The 20,939-nt window shown below is 32.3% G+C and overlaps 1 protein-coding gene across 2 annotated transcripts in view; it reads right to left on the reverse strand.

Moving 5' to 3' along the window:
* The window catches only part of LOC127879203 (guanylate cyclase soluble subunit alpha-2-like), a 48,571-nt gene extending 43,969 nt beyond the window's left edge, over positions 1 to 4,602 (reverse strand). For both annotated transcript variants that reach the window (XM_052425902.1, XM_052425903.1), the window contains exon 1: positions 3,836 to 4,602. The gene's annotated coding sequence lies outside the window, so the exon portion shown is untranslated. The remainder of the gene's footprint in view (positions 1 to 3,835) is intronic.
* Positions 4,603 to 20,939: the final 16,337 nt, after the last annotated feature.

The raw sequence follows: 20,939 nt of genomic DNA on the forward strand, positions 1-20,939 counted from the left end.
GAATCTTTAATATTTCAAATTACGTTTAGTGTTGTAGCAACCTTCTGCAAATGAACTTAGTTTAAAATTAATTACACTATTAAAATATAAGTCAGTATCAGACTACACGATCGTATTGTTTGTATTTCAATGATGGACTTACACGTTGGATTATAAAAAATTGAATAAAATATCCTGCTTAAAAATATTTCGAAAAAAATGTTTATGAAATTTACATAGACTAATAATTATGTCTTAACCGCATTTTAATGTCTATCCAACTTTTGCCAAACTTACTTAGATACCGTGAACGACTGATGGAATGTCTTTGCTCTAGACTTGCCAAGATAATCAATGCTGTTAAAAGGCAATTCCCCTTTATTATCACTGTCATTGTCAACATTATTTAACCACCGCGAGCCGCTGAAATCATCCCTCATATCATAAAGTGAAACCTCTTTAGATATACTGTAGAACTCTAGAGTTTCACTTTATGACATGAAGGGTGATTGTCAGCGACTCACAGTGGTTAAATATTGCGTGTTCCATATCTCAGATGTTGTGCATGTACACATCTTCGGAATTTAGATGACCCAAAACACGATCATAAGATTTTGGATTTTGGAAATCGTGGTTTACTGATATACCAATCTAATGACGATTGAAAGAAATCAGTATACTATCGTTATCACAATTACCATATCAGCAATTAGTTCGGACGTTGTTAAAACAATCTAAAGCTTTTAATGTTCACAATATTTTCAAACTAACTGGCAAGTTGTATAATACAAATACAAAAAGATAGACTAAGTACATTAAAATGGTGTGACTACTAATATTCGGGAGTACATAATTATATGTTCAATAGTAATACAATACAGAAAACAAACATCTTTAACATATATGTGTAATGTAACCGTAAATTAATAAAATGAAGATATAGATACAACAGAGATATTCATCAAACATTAAAAATGCAGTCAAAACACTTATTTTACCAAATGGATTTCAAATAATCCTACAAAAGTTTTGGACAGCACATATATGCATAGCACGAAAGAAATTGTTTGTTTAACGATCAATTCTTTTACGAAAATAAACAAACGGCAAACATTGTTTACAATAGAGAAATTTGCACAGCTAATACTTCATTTAGATATACATCAGTCGATAACTTATAAATTGAAGATATAGACACAACATCAACTTTCATCTAAACCAATATTCATAAAAAAACGCGGTCATTTTTTTTATTTAACAAAATAGATTAAAAAAAATTACTGAATGTTTAACGGCACGTGAATGCATAATTCAAATGAAATATTTATTGAAAGATATTGCTCTTATTTCCAGTATACTAACTTATAAACACTAATGTTTCATTTAGATATACATCAAGCGAAATGGTTATCAAATATGTTAAACCAAGAGGGATTAGTTGAAATCGCTTCCATTGAAAAGCCTTCAAAACTCATGATGATTATTGTCACATTTGCGATTCCAAATTTCCATGAAATGTAATAAGGGATAGTTCAGTACTGATTTATGACTTTATTCAGCCAGCGTTCCCTTCAGGCATCTATCATTAATCATTAATTAAAAGTAATCAACTCAGCACTCACAGATATTTTTCTATCAGATCATATAAAAGACTGACCTTTTACGCATTACGTTTCTTTGAATGACACCACCATAGATTTTCAGGACATTAAGGCAGATTTGTCAACAATGTTTTATATTAGAACCGATTTTTTGTTAGCAACACATACACCAAAATAGCAATAACATTTATCAAGATATGTAATAATAAACTAAACTGAAATTAAACAATTGTATTAACAAATTATCTGTTCCCTTAAATAAAAAGGTTTTGTCTGATTTGTGTCATAATTAAGGTCATATGCTGTCGAGTATAAATAAAACATGAGCAATCAAAATTTTGTAGAATGCGTTTATATGCACAAACATGTTGCAATCAACAAAAGAAAATATATATAATATCTGTCTATGAAGACCCGTTTTATACAACATCGTTTAATTTTAAGTGTTTTGTTACAGCAGATAAAAAAATACAGTCGGTGCTATTAGTTAAGTAATTTCAAATCCGAGTTATTAATAAATGTATAGAACACCAGTTCTCTGTTACAAAAAATGATGCAAGGTCCTTAGGATAAAATCAGTAATGTAATTAAGTGTAAGCTTATTGGCACAACACATTACTTGTGGCTAAATCGTGTGGTATTGAATAAACATTACACTGTCAAATCATCCGTTATCCTAATAACTTTTTACTTAAACGTATTTTGTTATTACTTCCTTACATAAATGTAGCATCAATAATTGTGCCTTTTTTCTAACATTAGTTGTTTTTTTTATTCAAGGGTTAATCTTATTTTTTTTATATGTTTATCAAATTGTGTAGAATTCTTAATATAACTTAAGCTTTTTGTTTTTAAAGTTAATTTCGTTATAGATCCACTGCGTGAACAGTAAAAAAAAAACGCGTTCGACAAAAATAAACAAATCAAGCACGTTAAGTGTTAAAAGCTTTGAAAAGATTAAGATCAATGTCGCCCAATTTGATATTTATCTAACCACATTTGCCAACGTGAATATTCTGACAAGTCTACTCTGCAACTATTGTCGCATGCAAACAAATGGGCAAATATCGCTCGGTTTGTGTGAATGCTTCATTTCCTTCTTATGATATTTACTCATGCTTAAGTTAGATTAAATACGGTTTTTTGATTTCCATCATGTTTTTAATAGATTACTTCCTGGATTTGGGATCATACTTTCTCACCAATTAAATCATTCGTGTACTAGATCACAATAGAACATATGTTTTAAACACAAATTTAAATTAAATAATACATCAAATTATTTGCATACTAAATGATTGTTGGCGATCTATACAGAGGACGCCTTTTATTTGTATCTGGGTTTTTTTTTATTTCTCGGATACAACGCACATTTTCCTCAGTGTACACACTTGTAAACAACTTTCAACTACAATAAATTAGTCCAATGGACAATTGCATCATTTATTTTAGAAAATAAACCTGCCATTCGTTCTCGATGTCATCGATTATTCTGACCTATGAGCTAGGTTTTTTGACAGTATGCTCTACTGAAAGTGATGGAGAATATATTTTACAAACCTTTATTTCCAAATTATAATATGGCCTTTTTTAAATAAAAAAGAAAGCGGAATATTCTTATTTAGGCAAACGGTTTCGACGTCGACAGTTTAATAATCACAAGAAAACAAGTAGAATCGTAAGTACAAATTGTTGTTGTTGTAGATGTAGTTATTGTTCTAGTAATGATGGTAGTTATAGTGGAAATAGTAATTGTTGTAGTAACAGTAATAGGAGTAGTTATGGTTTAGCGTGTTGTTGTTGTTGATGTGGTGGTGGTGATGGTAAATGGTGGTGGTGGTGATGGTGGTGGTGTGGGTGGTGGTGGTGGTGGAGGCGGTTGCGTTGACGGCGGTGTTGTTATATTGTTTTTGGTGGTGGTGGTGGTGGTGTTGGTGGTTGTGGTGGTGGAGGCGGCGTTGGGGTGGTGGTGGTGGTGTTTCTGGCGATTGTGGTTGCGATTGTGGTCGCGATTGTGGTGCTTGATGCTGTTGTTGTTGTTAGGTGAGTGGCGGCTGCGGCGGCGACGGCGGTGGTAGTGGTGGTGGTGGTGGTGGTGGTGGTAGTGGTGGTGGTGGTGGTGGTGGTGGTGGTGGTGGTGGTGGTGGTGGTGGTGGTGGTGGTGGTGGTGGTGGTGGTGGTGGTGGTGGTGGTGGTGGTGGTTGTTTTTGTCGTTTTTTTATTAATAATATATTTATTTTTAAATCAAGCATTACCTGCAATGTTAATATCCCGTCGTTAGAAGATGCTTTGGCTGTTCCTTTCCTGTTTCATGTTATTATTTGTGCAATTTCAGTAAAAAAAAGTTTGATAGAAAACTACGGTGATGTTTGTTAATGTCAATATTCCAAATCCACACTTACATCATCCAGCAGGCATTGTGTATTACATTTTGCAAATGTAATCAGTATCATTTGGCTTAACACCGTCGCCATCAAATTTGCAGATTATACCGCGCTAAGCAACAGCTCGTCCTTATGCATTATAGTAATTTCATCATATCCACGTTAATGCAATAATCAAAGCCAATATTTCATTCATTTGCAGAATCCTGCAATCCACACATCTAACGGTCTCTGTGGGCAGATACAACCATATCGTTCACCTGTTTCAAAACCAATACTGATCAAGTCCGTGGCTCTATTCCTCTCAGATATAGCAGTCATATCAGCGCCCTCGATTTGAGAGCATCTGCCAGCCTATTTATTTGAATACTGACGAGCGAGATCTTACAGATTTACCGATGCATTGAATGATCAACTTACAACAATCCTTGTACATCAAGAAAATAATATTATCGTATCTTATACAAGCAAATGGCACATAAAATGCTTATTTAATTATATTAATTAATTACCATTTAATTAGTATTTGAACTATGTGGTAAACATGTATATATGGTGAAATAAATACAAAATATTTTCTTAAATGTGTGCATGTCTTAGCGATATTGTTTTAATCTCGAACTGAATACACTTGAAATGTTTTACAGCACACAGATATAAATCTCACGCCAGTATATTCAACTGTGCCCCAGTTATACGAGCAAATCTAGTAAGGGCTCTAAATTTTGAACCAGAAGATGATATGCCATGTCTATGCTAATTGTTGTATTACAACTTGTTGATGGTACTCGAGATGCAAATTTTGGGTAATTTTAACCCGAATGGGTGTTTTTCAAGACAGTATTAATACGTCGGTCGGTCAGACTAAATAAACATTGGTATTTAATAACACCAGAACATTTTAATATATGACACGGAAAAATTAACAAGACGGGTTCCTCTGATATAAAACTTGTTGTATTAGCAAATATAGAATAAGATACGAACATTCTGCAAATATTGGATGTTTGCTTATGTGACATATTGTACCACGCATAGAATAGATATTAAATATTTGAATAGAACCCATATCATAAGTTCAACGCAAGGAATTTGATATTATCATTTAAACAGTGAAGTTCATAAGGTCATTTCACGCATGAGGATGTATTATGTTTTGTTCCAGATTGCGTCCTAGCACTTTTTTCTATTTAAATGAATAGACCTACGAAAGTTGGAAAAGTTTTGATTTAAAGCTGTAACGGCCAGCTGTTCGTGTTCTTTTTTTTGGCTAAAATTTTGATGTGTCTTGTGCTGTTTATGGTGGGGGCCGGAGCATCCGAAGGAGACCCCACCTCTCCGACACGGTGACAACCAACTAAACTTACATGAACCGGGAACGGGGATTAAACCCTGGTGCATAGGTGAAACAAATGTCTTATATGCAACTATAACAAAGTCTGCACCCTTGAGATGATTAAATAGGAAGGAAATCTTATACATTTAAATTATACATACGTGTAATGTATTCAAACTTCTTATTCCATTTAAGACTATTTATAGCAATTAAGAAAATCAATATTATTTATTTTCTGTCCTGAAAACATTTCTTCTATATTTGCTCTGTATAACGGCGACATCTGCGCGTATTTCATGATATTAGACCGCATACATTTCTTTGTTGATATTAAGAATTAGAAAAGAAAGAAAATATCTTATTTCATTTTATTTTGTTCGTAATATACACAGATTGATATCGGTAACTTGGGCAGCTGATTATTTGAAATTACTTCCTTATAAATAAAATAAACAAATTCATGTTTCACACTTTCCAAGAGTGTTTGATCTGGACAAAACTATATACTGTATGGCGTGCGAATCGTCAAATAGCATCTGCTTATAAACTCATATTTGATTGATATACTTTCAAAAACCAAATTGTTTCCTTTAACACTTCTCTATTATTCTGGTACAACAAGAGATAAAACCCAGAGGAACGGTAACAAGCTGCGTGTATACAAGATAAATTGAAAATAGTAGTTAAATAAGAGCTGATAACAGATAAGTTTCCTTAGCGTATCTTCGAAAACTTAAACCCGACTATTTGCGAGTAGTTCAGGTTTTCGTGATCAACACAGATCTGACTATCTATTTATCCCATAATGTTCCAATTATTTCTGTCTTCTTTCTTTAGCAAAGAACACGGATAGCATCAAAATACAACATCAAATGATGTCATGAAAATTTATAAAAATGACGTCACTGCGAGCCTTTTCTGCATCAAACAGTGTTGAATACACGAAAATGTATCAGTTGGGGTTTTAACTCGTTCATTGCGTATAGGATGGTGGAATAAAATACTTTCTTTTCTATTATTCATGTATTTATATTGTTTGGAGTATATGGACGTATTATTTCGCTGACTGTCTCTTCAATTACAAGTAAACGTTTCCACAGTATCATTGCTATAAATTGTACTCCTTGTCCCGATCCAAGTTCAGATGAAAATACACGGTTAATTCTTCAGGCTATTACAGAAATTAAGAATGAAATAAAAGGTGTTAGACATCAAGTTAATTGTGTTCAGAAAGAAATAGGGTTCCTGAGAGAAGAAATAGATACTATAAAATTAAATGTTGATTGCCTAGAACATAGACAAGAGATACTCAATACTGATGTCTATTGCTGATGACCAAAAGGAGGAACGACTTGCGAATATGAAGATAGAGTTTAACTTAATAGAATCAAAACGACTAAAATCTTCATTACGAATATTTGGCCTTGATGAAAACGAGTCTGATATTAAACCCTTGAAGTCTGTTATAGTTGAGAACGTGTTCGATGTTATCGGTACACCTGATTTGTTTGATGAGAATTATTTGATAAGTGCTAAAAGAGTAGGTGAAAGAAAGGATGAGGAACCAAGAATGATTATAGCCAAATTTCGAAATAGTGATGGTAAGTTTGAGATTATCAAATTCAGAGACGCGTTTAGAAGAAAGGGTATTAGGGTGTCAAATGACTTGTCATTCCTTCAAAGGAAGCAGATTAAAGAAGCAAGGTTAATAGGCCTAGTTGGATACTATATAAATGGTAAACTTGTGACCATTAAACCTGATCCTAAGAAATCAGATAACGGTTTTCATGGTAATTCGAGGGTATTTAAGATAGCACGGAGGTTTGGGGAGAAGAATCGAGAGGAGTCTGAAGCAGATATAGAGGCAGGTACAACTGAGGAAGAGACAGCGGTTTTTCGAAAATAGGATGATGGCCAAAGCCCTACACATTTGACTGGAATTATTAACTTTTTATCTTGGAATGTTGAAGGGCTAAAGTAAAAACTGTTGTAATATGGTATTATTGATACTTTACAAAAAATTGATGTTATTAGCGTTCAAGAAACTTGGGATTGTGACTCGGAATACTGTAACAATTATGTTTTGAATTATACTATTTTTTTCATGTGAAGCCAAACGGTCACTTGTAGGTGGAAGACCAATTGGTGGAGTAACAGTTTTTGTGAAGAACTCTATATCGAATTTTTTCAAACGTGTATGTCATGAATTTAGTTTTGGTTTGATGCTAGTTATAGACAAGTCCTTGTTTTCCTTAGAAAGAGATGTACTTTTTGTGTCTTTATATTTTCCTCCTGAAGCCTCACCCTTTTATGCAAATTTAACTATGTCAGGGTTACAACAACTGGAACAGCTTTTAATTGAAAATAATTTGCTAGATTTAGAGCTAAGTGGAGACTTTAATGCCCGAACAGCTAGTCTCAGTGATTAAACAACTTGTTCTGATAATATTCCAGAGCTAAAAGAATAAAATGTTATTTTTGATAATGATAAAGAAGTTGATAGGATTTCTCAGGATACCAAAACAAATAAATTTGGATATGAACTGCTAGATTTTTGAATAGTGTTTTCATGCTATATTGTAAATGGTGTTGGAAATGACGGCTTTACATTTATTAATCAAAATGGCTGTAGTATTATAGATTATTTTATTGTGTCGAGAAATATTTATGACCTTGTTACAATGTTCGAAATACAACCTAACACAGAAAGTAGCCATTTGCCTATATCCCTTGGGATAAAAACAAAACTGCATAGTAGCAAGATAAATAACTTGAGAAATGAATTCCTTTTTTGCGATTTGAAAAATGATAACTGTGAAGATTATTTAAATTGTTTGTCAGAAAATATTCTTAAAGGTAGTTTTAGCACCTTAGTTACAATGTTATCAGATCAGAACACTGATATAAATACAGTTTGATACGAGTTTGAAGCAGCTATTGGACATAATAGTGTTCAGTTTCAAAAGGTAAAAAGAAAAAAGCTAAAGTTGAAAAATGAATGGTTTGACCGAGAATGTAAAATTGCAAAACTAACCACTAGAAAACTGTTAAAAAGGTTAAGGTCTCAGAGGTCTAATCAAAATTTGAACGACTATATAAAGAGTAAATGTAAATATAAAAACGTATGCAAACAAAAACGTTTGTAATTTAATAAAAAGTATATGCAAAATGTAGAAAGTTCTGTAAATGATCCACGAAAGTTTTGGTGTGAAATTAAAAAGGTTTTAAAGGTACTGTCAACCACGACGACGAAGAAAAGAAAAGTTGTAAATACAGTATTTTTTCAAAATTATTAGTTTATATTGATTAAAATATCGCGACTTGAATATTACATTACTTGAAAATAGTTGTTAATTTTTCATATTTTCAGTATATTCGGTAATAAATTTTACTGAGTATGTCTACCAGGTAACTATACCAGTTAACTATAAATAACGCCATTAGATTGATCATCATCGTCACGTGGTAAACCCATGAATGCAAATTGTGCATGCGTAGTGAATTGAATATATTATATATATATAATGATCATTCTACTTGCGTTATTTAGTGTGTATATCGTTATGTCATCTATTTTCGCGATGTACTTTCGATTTCACATCGCAAAATTGTATTACCGAATATACTTAAAATATTAACTTTTTTCAAGTAATGTAATATACCAGTCGCGAAATTTTAATCAATATAAACCAAAAATTGTAAAAATAGTACGTTATTTTAGAACTTTTCTTTTTTCGACATTCGTGGTTGACGGTCCCTTTAAGCAAACCAAAATCGGAAGCTGATATATCTCTGGACAAATGGTTTGAACACTTTAACACATTATTTTCGAATGATAGTACTGAAGAGGGCAGATATGAAAATTTTGATAATAATTTTGATGTAAACATGCTTTTTGATGAAATTGAACAGATTATATTCAATTCTGATATTACAGATGAAGAAATAGTAGAGGGTATCAAATCACTTAATATGAAAAAAGCACATAGAGGCAATATTATACCCCAACAATTAATTTATGGCGCTAGCGCATTATTACCTTATATACGTAAATTGTTTCAGAGGCTCTTTACACGAGGTGAATTTCCAGATAGTCGGGCAAAGTCAGTTATCATACCCTTACACAAAAAGTTGGTCTAAATAATCCAAATAATTACAGGGGTATATCTTTGTTAGATGTATTTAGTAAAGTATACATTGCAATCATTACTAAAAGAATGCCATTTTATATTGAAGCATACAGTAGGCTTTCAGAAGCTCAAGCTGCATTTAGAGCTTGATATACAACTGTGGATAATGCTTTTATCTTATATTCCATTGTTAATAAATATATACGCATGAAAGGTAGATCTGTATATGTAGCTTTCATAGAATTCCAGAAAGCCTTTGATTCAGTAAATCGGGGTATTTTGTATAATGTTCTAAAACAAAATAGTGTCAAAAGTCATTTGTATGAAGCTATTCAGCAAATTTATTCATCTGTTAAAGTATGTGTTCGATCAGATGAAGGAGTATCTGATACCTTTGCATGTCCTGTTGGACTTCGTCAAGGGTGTAGCTTAAGCCCAATTTTATTTGCAATGTTCATCAATGAATTGTATATTATGTTAAACAATAATACTACCAGAGGAATCCAATTATTCCCTGATACTGCTGAAATATTCATGTTTATGATTGCTGATGATATAGCCCTAATTGCTGATATTGTTGTTGGATTGCAAAAACAATTTAAAAAAAATATATGAATTTTGTACACAAAACAAGCTTACAGTTAATATTGCAAAAACCAAAATACTTGTGTTTAAACGTGGTGGCCAATTAACAAGTAGAGGGAAATGGACATACAATTACAGTCGACTAGATATTGTTAATGGTTTTACATATGCTGGTATATATTTTTCAAATAGACTGTCTATGTACAAAATGGCTGAGACTATGTCTACCAAGGCTAAGAAGGTTCTTATATGTATTTTAAACTATTTTCAACATGTATCCTGTTTGCCATTTAAAACTCTTTTCAAGATATTTGACTCGATGATTTCATCTGTAATGTTATATGGCTCAGAATTATGGGGTCTAAAACACCCACATTGTATAGAATCATTGCAAATATATGCATGTAAAAGAGTTTTGAATGTAAATAAAACAGCATATAATGATGCCATTCTGGTAGATAGCGGTAGATTCCCTGTGCATATCTATTCATCTAAACGTTGTATTAAATATTGGTTACGATTATTTAATCTACCTCGATATAGATAACCCAGACTATTCTATTAAATGCTTATGTACTTTGATAATGTAGGCTTCAAGAACTGGGCTAGTGATGTTAGGCTAAACTTATATAGAAATGGTTTTGGTTATGTCTGGGAAGAGCAAAATGCTATAAACCCTAAACTTTTTTATTACAATATGAACAAAAGCTGAAAGATCAAGCTTTGCAAAATTGGAATGCTAGGTGTAGAGAGAATAGCAAATTGTGCCATTATATAATGTTTAAACAGTGTTATGAAGTGGAAAAGTATATAACTATTATAGATATTAACAAGTTTAGACAATGTTTTGCACATTTCCGAAGTTCATCACACAACCTCATGAAGAAAAGGGAAGACATTTTAATATAGATAAAGAATTTCGTGTATGCATATATTGTGAAACACTAATCGAAGATGAGTATCATTTTATGTTGATATGTCCTCTGTAAGCTTATCTTCGTTCTATGTATATACAATTGTACTATTTTCAACATCCAACTGTTGAGAAATTCTATGATTTGATGTCTACTGAAAATGAAAAGTTAATACGAAACATTGCTATGTATATATATATATATATATATATATATATATATATATATATATATATATAACTCATTTAAAGAAAGAGATCAGTTGATGGAAATGTTCAGATAATAATGTTCATATTATCATACTCATTTAATATTGTTATGACCATAACCACATGCTATTATTATTTTGATGATGTATATATTGTGTTTGGGCCGGAGGCCATATATGCAAATAAACTATTGAATTGAATTGTACTCTAACGTATGTTTATGTCATGGAGTAACTTCCGCTTGAGTGAGTAAGAATACAATGCGCATTTAAATTATTAAGTTTATTTTAGTTTCCAGCTGAGGTGCGCATAAATATTTATGCAAATAATGATAACACTTTTGTGTTATTCAGGGATTTAAAATGACATGTTTTGGGGTTCAGAAGAGTACAGCATCTTGCACACTATATGGAGGATTCGGAGTTACTATTTGACATTAATACGCGAGATGTTTTATACTGGGCTTATATGGCACCCAAGTTATATAATAACGTTGTCATTTGCTATGAATAATGAAATGTAAAATCAAGTCACTTTTTAGCCTTAGCAATCATTTTGCAGTCATTTTCATGGATTTCTTATGTTAAAAGGATATGTTTGTGAATGCGGTCATGTCAACATGTGTGATTTATACTGTTTTCCAAACCCAATGTGATGTAAAGAGAAACAACGAATCGATGATAAAAATATAACTGTTTACAATACAAATTATGTTTACTGTAACTTTTCATACTAGAAACCACCGGCAGTTCAAAAAGACTGGCAGCTAAAACAGAATTGATGTCACCACAGGGAAATTACATCTGTGCATGTCAAAAAGCAGTATAGGTGACGAACTTCATCACTAGTACTATCCATTAGATACGCCAAACTTTTCAACTGACATATGTTTTAAGCATAAAAATGTCACCGCTATCGATCGTGTTGTCCTTTGTTTAACAATTAATACAAAATAGATTATACCGATCAATACAAATTACAGACAATTTCAGTTAACAAAATATTTTCGCGTTAACAGCACATTATTTTCATTGAAATACGAAATTAAATATTTGCATGAAGATCCTCTTGTTGAGATTGGTTTCTAAAGAGTATTCACGATGTATAGAAATATCTTTATATTTGCTTTTATTTAATGTGGCATTCATGAAACTATATTATAAGTAGCATGTGAAAAGGTGTTGGTTAACTTTCAATAAACAATTTTAGTATTAAGTGTTTACTGCTCTCATGAAAAATATACGTATGCATTATTGCGATAGAGTTGTAAATATCGAGGTTGTTCTCAATTCATTTGAAGTCAACACATCCCCTTTGAATTTAAAATTTCGTTTAACAGTTATCCTGAAACAGACTAAACAATGTAAGCGAATAGTGTCGTCATGGATTTGCATATGCGAGATGGCACAGATTGAACCTGAATAACAATTAATGCAAGTTCATGCAGCGCGTTCTTTTAACCACGATACGCATTATACTATTTATTTTGCACAATTCGTTTTATAACTAAATTTAAACATTTTATACATGTTGAAGCTCAGCAAGAAACTGTTCCCTTGTTATGTACGTCACTTTTCAAAATACATGTTAACGTTTGACTACTGTGTATTGCTGATACGGGGTGCAGGGTGAACGGGGTTCACATGGGTTTCCACAATGGGCTGAGCAGAATGTAAACACATCGTTAGAACATAACTCTCCAAGTTATTCAATCGTTTCGCGTTGCAACGCTTTATAATTTTTAGGTTTTTAAATCGTCAAAAGATGCATATAATGGATATTTAAGAGCATGGTAAATGTTCAGTATTACCGTTTCTTCACAAATATCATGACTACAACGAAAATTTGCGAATCTGAAACATTTTTTTTCTAATTTTGGCAATTTACCAAATCGTGAAAATGACCCTTTAAGATTTAAGAATAAACCATTGAATATGTCTGAAATCGGTCCCAAACCGTGTTTATGATTGCGTTACACATTGAATTTTTGGCCGAGAACACAGAAAGCAATTCTGATTTCACATTGCCATGAGCAGCATTAAACTGTCTTTTATGCATTAGTTAAAATTCTTAAGAAACATTGTTTTAAAAAGTAATTTGAAGAAAAGCACCACATACCGATGTGTTTACATCTATTAACGTTCAATTATGAAGCCTGCAAAGTAAGGTGATCCTGCACCTTGGATACAGTGTGTTAAATTAACAGCATTGCAATTCTGCATGGCTTGTTTTCAGTCGGCGATGTTCGGAATTATTAATTCAAATATATAAACACGCATACATGATTACATGATATAAACTTAATTACATTTCTACGGCAGACTTTTTATAAGAGCAAAAAGTGTTCATGTATCGTGTATTACTATATGATCATTATTAATGTGTATCATTCGGTTGCTTATCAGTCTCAAACATGTCAATACGATCACGTGTAAATTACGCACATCATACCTTACATTTTTTGAGTGAGTATAAAATACACACAGTTGTAGTCGAATCACACTCGGGTATAATCTGGTATTTGATTTGGTTTCATCCAAAAACAAATGTTTACTGTTACATAGACATTTCTGGCAGAAGAAGCAAAGAGCCGTGGTTATATTTATCCCTTCGTTGTTATATTTGGCACCTGTCGTGTAATCACCAGACGCCTGAAATTGTAAATTGTTTATAAGCATATCTAACCTTCGCTGAGACAAGTTTGATTAATGTAAGCCAAAGTAAAACAAACCAGATTAACCCACGCAAATGGTTAAAATAGTGAACTTCGTTTTCCCCCTGAAAGCGTGGTTCTACTTACATGATTGATTAATTTGAGTGAAATTAGTTAGTGTTCATATTACTATTTTATTTACTTTCGCCAATGTTACTAATATGCGCATTTGTTAATCTAAAAGTTAACCGAAAATTGTAGGTATATACACATATCAAAATAATAAGCAATTCTTATATTATATAAATTAAATTATATAAGTTTGTATCATGTAATCCTTTATGCGTGTGTATATATTTACTGGCTATTTACACAAGTCATGTATAATTCACATATAAAGTTATGTTCAGTGTTCAGCAACATTATTAAATAGCATCTAATCTTGTATTAACAATTAAACACTCCATACTTGGAGCGGGCACATTGATGCAAATATGTGTTTGTGGTGCATTTTTTCCAACCATAATATAAAGGATTTAAAATGACAATATATAAATGATATACAACTCATCAAACAAAATAAAAACATGGACATGTATGTTGTGTAACCGCTTACATGTTGTCACGTGTATTGTGTTTGTTGTGAAAATTAGTTACAATTAGTTGATTATCTTTGCGGAACGATTGTGGTTTAAAGGGATCTTTTCACGCTTTGGTAAATTGACAAAATTGAAAAAAATTGTTTCAGATTCGTAAGTTTTCGTTTCAGTTATGATATTTGTGAGGAAACAGTAATACTGAACATTAACCATGCTCTAATATAGCCATTATATGCATCTTTTGACGATTTTAAAACCTAAAAATTATAAAGCGTTGCAACGCGAAACGATTGAATAATTTGGAGAGTTCTGTTTTTGTCGTTAAATTTTGTGAAACTACGAAGATTGCTTATATAATGTATAAAATACGTCAACAATGTGTACTCGGCGGAATAGCTCAGTAGGCTAAAGCGTTTTTACTTCAGGACTCTGGCAGGACTCCAGGGGTCACTGGTTCGAAACCTGCTACGGGCAATGTTCTTTTCCTTTTTTTATTTTTTTTCTTGATTTTTTACTGGAGCTTTTACGATCCAATGTTAACATTTATCAATATAAAGCATTTAATGAATAAGTTAAAAAAATGCCAAAATCTGTGAAAAGGCCCCTTTAAGTTTTCTAAGCCTCGCTCAATATCTGCATTCAACACTACTTTATATTTTGTATAAATCCAGTCTGGCAACACATATTCTATTAGTTACACAAACAACTGTTACAAACGCGCACATCGAGCATACATTTTAATAACTGTTTTCTCGTAATGTTCATTCGATGTGTCATTTTACAGGCAAGTAAATAGCAGGTTGAGCAGTTATAGCTCAAACAGTATTAAAGAGTTTTATGTTAACCTTAACATGGTGCATTCGGTTGGTTGTCTGCATTGAATATTTCGTGTCGTAAAATGATATATAAATTCATGCTGACTGTAAACGTACTTCAATCAAAAACGGAGACATTTTTTTTTTGTTTTTTTTTTGCATTTTTTGCCGTTATTGGTAAAAAATTAAAACCCAATACATGTTTAACCATTTAAAAAAAATATAATACAGTCAAAAAATGGAAACAGGGAATGAATGATATATTTTATAGAAATCGTTTCCTTTTGAAGTTCACAAGATTCGTTTTCATTCAAAATAATACGCGCGGAAATGAGTAACACTTCATAGCGTCTGACTTCTTCCATCGTCCACAAGATGAACCCGATCCAGACCATGGCTTCAAAAGCGCCATTAATTACAATGTCCATATACAAAATGATGTTATAGAGTGCTTTTAGAAAACGCAAAACTTATCTTCCGTGTATAATGTGTTGCAACAACCTTCTGCATACCTTACAATGGGGACTTTGATAGACCCTGAACCCACGAAAGTGCACTGGTAAAAAGTGTACTTGTTTTATAATTTAAGGGTAGTTTACGTTTTCCCGTAGCATAATAGGATTTGTACTTGTAAAACTGAACTAATTACAGATCATTGTTTAAATAACAATCAAGCCGGCTGTCCGTTGAGTGGTTTGTAAAAGCTGTAAATGCACTTCTAACCTAGGCAACTGATTTCAATCCCAGTTCCCCGTCGTATGTGAGCTGGGTAGGTGGTCACATTAGCGGAGAGCTGGGGTTTCCTCCGGATTTCTCCAAACAGCGCTAAACCTTTACAATATAAGATGCCTCTCATTAGAACACAAATTGCTGCTAAATGCAGAAATATTTAACGTTCTTCCCAACTTTCGTGAATCTAGTAAGTTAATTGGGTATGATTCTGGGAAACACTTTGAGTTCTCAAATTATGCAGCCTTAGTCGCAGGAGGAACTCATAAACTTCGAAACACAGACACGACCACATGCATAAAGAAAGCAAACCACACAAGATTACCGCCGATGATCCCACCATTATTATACGACTTCATTCTCTTTAAACAACAGGTAAGGTATCATGACATTGCCATGTTTTGTCTTTTGATATCATTTAAAGAAAAACAATTAAAACTGACGCGGTTATGGCCACTGAATACTTCAGAGTTCAGAACATATCGATTCAGAGCTGACGTCATCAATACATGTAGTATTGTCGACAAAGATGACAAATCGTCGATTGAAACGGTCCAGATTTGCTGTAGTATTTTACTGGATACCATTAATCTAAAAAAAAATAAAAAAAGATATACGAGTTTGATATCTTCTTCCGTTTTGTGAATGATATGGTTAACATAAGTTTAAAGGAATATCTAGGTCTTTATAATTTTTGAAATTTTTGACAATTTGGGGAAATTCGTGACCGCACTTAAATGAGACAAAATCATTAAGTTCGCGTTTATTATATGACAAGTCCATGTAGTAAATTCCCTGGATAATATTAATCTTTTGTTGTGACGTGTGGTATGAAATCAACACAGTAGACCTTTGAACAAATTTTATTCAGTTGACTTATTACAGTTTGAAGTGCTGTAAATAAACGGCATTACAGATTTTGTGCGCCCAAGAAAACAATGAACAAGTTAAGAAGCGACAAATCTCGTTAATCTTTAATGCGTTTTATGTGAATATACAGTACACGATGTTTGTTTGGTCCATTTTTTGTTTTTATTGTATTATTATGAATAGAGAACTATATTAAAACATAAGCAGCATCCTAACCTTACGTTTTTACTTGTGAAGCAGTCATGTATATATGACTATAAAAGAACGCTTTTTTTGTAAATTGTTAAATTATACGTTCTCAGGATACAACAATCCGTTTTCCATAAGTGTTTCATGTTGTAAAGACCATGACAATATTTGTAACTATTTTTCTGTATACTGTTCCCTTCAACTAATTGTCGTTTACCTTTAAACTGTGGCAACACCGTGTTGCAAGGGCAGTAACTGGTAAGGGATATGAAGCGACAGTAACCCTCTTTAAAGAGCTAAATTTCTCATATTAGTACATTGCTGCGTCAAAAATGTTGTTACATGTCGCTTTTGTAAAGATACGGTCATGCTCGTACTACATTTTCAGACGTACTATGCTCCGATATTTGTCATAAAATATCGTATTTATGTTCTCAAAAATATATATTCATCCCGTTGTAGGCCACAACAATAAATTCAACCTGAGATATCATCATACTGTTACATGAAAGGATCATACAATATGAAACATTTTGTTCAGTGAAAGGTCCTCTAAATAGTCGTAAATTCATACACACACGTTTTCGCTACACAATGTTGCGCTTATTGTTCGTGATTGTGATTACAGGTAAAACGACAATTTCAAATAAGAAAATGGTTAATTTAAGCATATCTTATTATAATTGATATTTTCTTTTAAATACACGTTTATTACTTTGGTCGATTCATTACATTTATTGATTTCTGTTTTGACAATTTTAAATTTATAAAAGCAGACGCCTTCGCATTCAGTGAATCAAACGTAACGTTCAAAACGAATTATTTGTCAGCAAATAGTAGACATGCATTATATTCAACGCAATGTGAAAAGCGTTTACTTTCTGTATAGTCAACTGTTAGCCAAGTTGAAAGCAAGAGTATTTCTATTTTCTATACAAAGTCGGAAATGAATTTTTCTTCATGGCGACAGACCTCTTCCATTGTTTGCTAGATGAACCCTATCGATACCATGGCTTTGAAAGAGACGTGCTTACCGTTTGTGATATTTAAATTGAAGTTCCGTGATAACGATACTGATATATGTTGCAAAGTCTCAAAGGTTTCAAATATATTTTTATGACCATGTATATGCTTCATATACGTCGGACAATCAGCCAAACTATAAATGCATGTTTAATGCAATCATCACTGTAACAATTGTGAAGAAATATGGTATATGGTGCAAGACGAGTGCAATAAAGGTTAGCAATGTGTGATACATGCGAATATTGAATATGATTGAACGTCTTGCAAATGATGGATGTTTGGTATTGGTACATAATACAAGACACGATTAGATGTGAAATGAATTATCCATTGTATGACAATGACTATATGAAAGAAAGGATTTAAATATTATTATGAAATCATAAATAAAGATTATAGTGTGTTTTAAATTTTAGTTTTAAACTTAAGATATAAGTTATTTTTACTTATTCAAACTATTCAATTAACAACACATGTTTAATTATCGACTATGTAAGACCAGTATCAGTGCAGAAGCAAATGCATGCCCGTGATAAAAACGTATGATTGAATAATGCCAAGTTATTATTAAGTTGTTGTTTTTTCATTGTAGAAAACAACCATTTTCCATTGGTAGCGTAACCGGAATTATTGTCCCCGCAGGGGAAAAATCTCTGTGCAAGACCAAAGGCTGTATAAGTGATGATTATCATGTAAAACATTTGAAGTCACATGGGAATAAGTATAAAAATATCGGTGCTATCGATGTGTATATCATTTGTTTAACCTTTAATACAAAATAGTTTTTACCGATCTATACAAGTTACAGACCAAGCCAGTCAGCACAATATTTCTGTTAACGTAAATTACAACAAGTTCCAAAACAACACATAGTTTCTTTAATCATTTACTCTTATATATGCATGAAGATGCTCTTGATGCGAAATGTTGTTACTATGTGCATGAGAAAAAAACGCAGAAAGAATATATTTAAGTGATTCCGTATAAAAGTATTTATCTTTCTAATTGGTGTGTCACTCAAAAGCACCTAGTGCGTGGTCTGCCGGAATAAGAATATTATGTTTGTTTTTCTACAATATATATATTGCTACAATATACAAGCATATATAGCTTTCGTATATGACAGACGTATTGATGTCCGGGGAATAGACAGAACATATATTCTATGCAGATTATCTTGAGAAAAGTATAGTAGTGCATGCTTATTTTTAAGTTAATTGCTAAATCAAAGTTTATTTAAACCACACGTCAATATGAAGTTTAATATTGATACCCCAAAATTACTTGTAATTCTTAAATTTTTATTCCTAAGCAACGAGAAGTGTATCCCGTTTCCGACACCGGCTCTTTTCGCTAGTATTGAATTCTTATAAGATAAAGTAGATGATAGTGTGAAAGAAAGTGTGATAACCATTTTATGAATAGTCATTTTACAATCTCACTCGTGTTTTAAGCTATCGTCTTAAGCAATTGATACCTGTAATGATCTCATTTCTGGTTCAAATTAGCTTGTTATTCTTATCACTACGTTGATAATTTTGACCGTGTAATCACCTGAGGCCTCAACCTTTAAACTGGTTATTGGAATCACTTACCAGAACAGAACAGAACAGAACTTTATTTGTTTTCACAGGTTACAAAACAATGACATTTTGTAATAACATGTGAGCATATGTATAAAATAATTACACAGATATCAAACAAACAGTATTATATACGATAAATCATAGTAGATCAATTGGGAAAGTGGTTGTTATGTGAAAATTCTCCAGTAGAGGGTCAGTAACATAATGGTTATTTAAACAATATATTGTCTACAAACAAAAGAAAATTTGGGTTTCGAACCCGTAGGTGTTGGATAATTAATAGTTAAGTACGTATGTGAATTCAACGAGCGAAATTCGTTCGAGTTTCTTTTTAAACGAGCAGGGGTGTGATTTATGGTGACAAAGTAAAAAATTAAACCAGATTAACACGCGTAAATGTCTGAGTCATGAAATCAATTGCAAATATGTAAATTTCTCTGCTGGTTCTAATGCTCTAGAAGTTTACTTCATATAGCATACACACTAGCTACAAACACCGTGTATGTTTTCGCATAGTGTAGTATGGTCTGTTTTAAAACGTGTATCCACGTTTGCAAAATGATTATATATTCGGTGAAATAAATACATGTTATTGGATAAATATTACAACTAGCTCGAACTTTATGGTTTAAGCTGATCATTATTAAAGCGTGCATGATTAAATCAGATATATAATAGCTAAACATCATGTTTAAAATATCTATATACTCATTTTATTGCAGAAATGCATACAATTATGTAATTATGTACATGTTATGATTGAAAATAACATTAATAGACATCCAATGTTTTGGCCACAGCGGTCGAAACAAAATTATTCAATTGTTTCTTATGCTTTGTTCTTTCCGACAAACGGTTAACATTGATTAATCCATAATGACAACAACCAAGGCCACTAGATACGTCAACAACTTTAACTGACACGCAAATCGAGCATAAACTTATTTCACTATTGGCTAGACACGTGATCAGCTTAATTCATTTGACATGTGAATTTAAAAGCAGTTCAATGTCGTCGTTGTAAATACGGTATAAAACAACTGAATATCAATTGACTAAACTATTAACGTTTAACCTCAGTTGTCATCATTCAAAGTTTAGTGATTTCGAATAATCTATATAAATGCTGACTGAAAACGCCATCAGCCGATATCAAGAAAAACTATGAAGTCGAAAAGCTTTTAAGACATGTTTTATGTTGTTCTAATAGGTTTCTGTAGTGTTAACGTTTTTAAATTCAACTCAGTTTCTCAAGAACTGAACACACCATATAAGAGGGGATTTAGCCAGACTAAAATACGTAAGGAGGTGGAAGGGACAGCTCAGTGTGAATT

This window comes from Dreissena polymorpha, chromosome 4 (assembly GCF_020536995.1).
Source record: "Dreissena polymorpha isolate Duluth1 chromosome 4, UMN_Dpol_1.0, whole genome shotgun sequence".
Taxonomy (NCBI): domain Eukaryota; kingdom Metazoa; phylum Mollusca; class Bivalvia; order Myida; family Dreissenidae; genus Dreissena; species Dreissena polymorpha.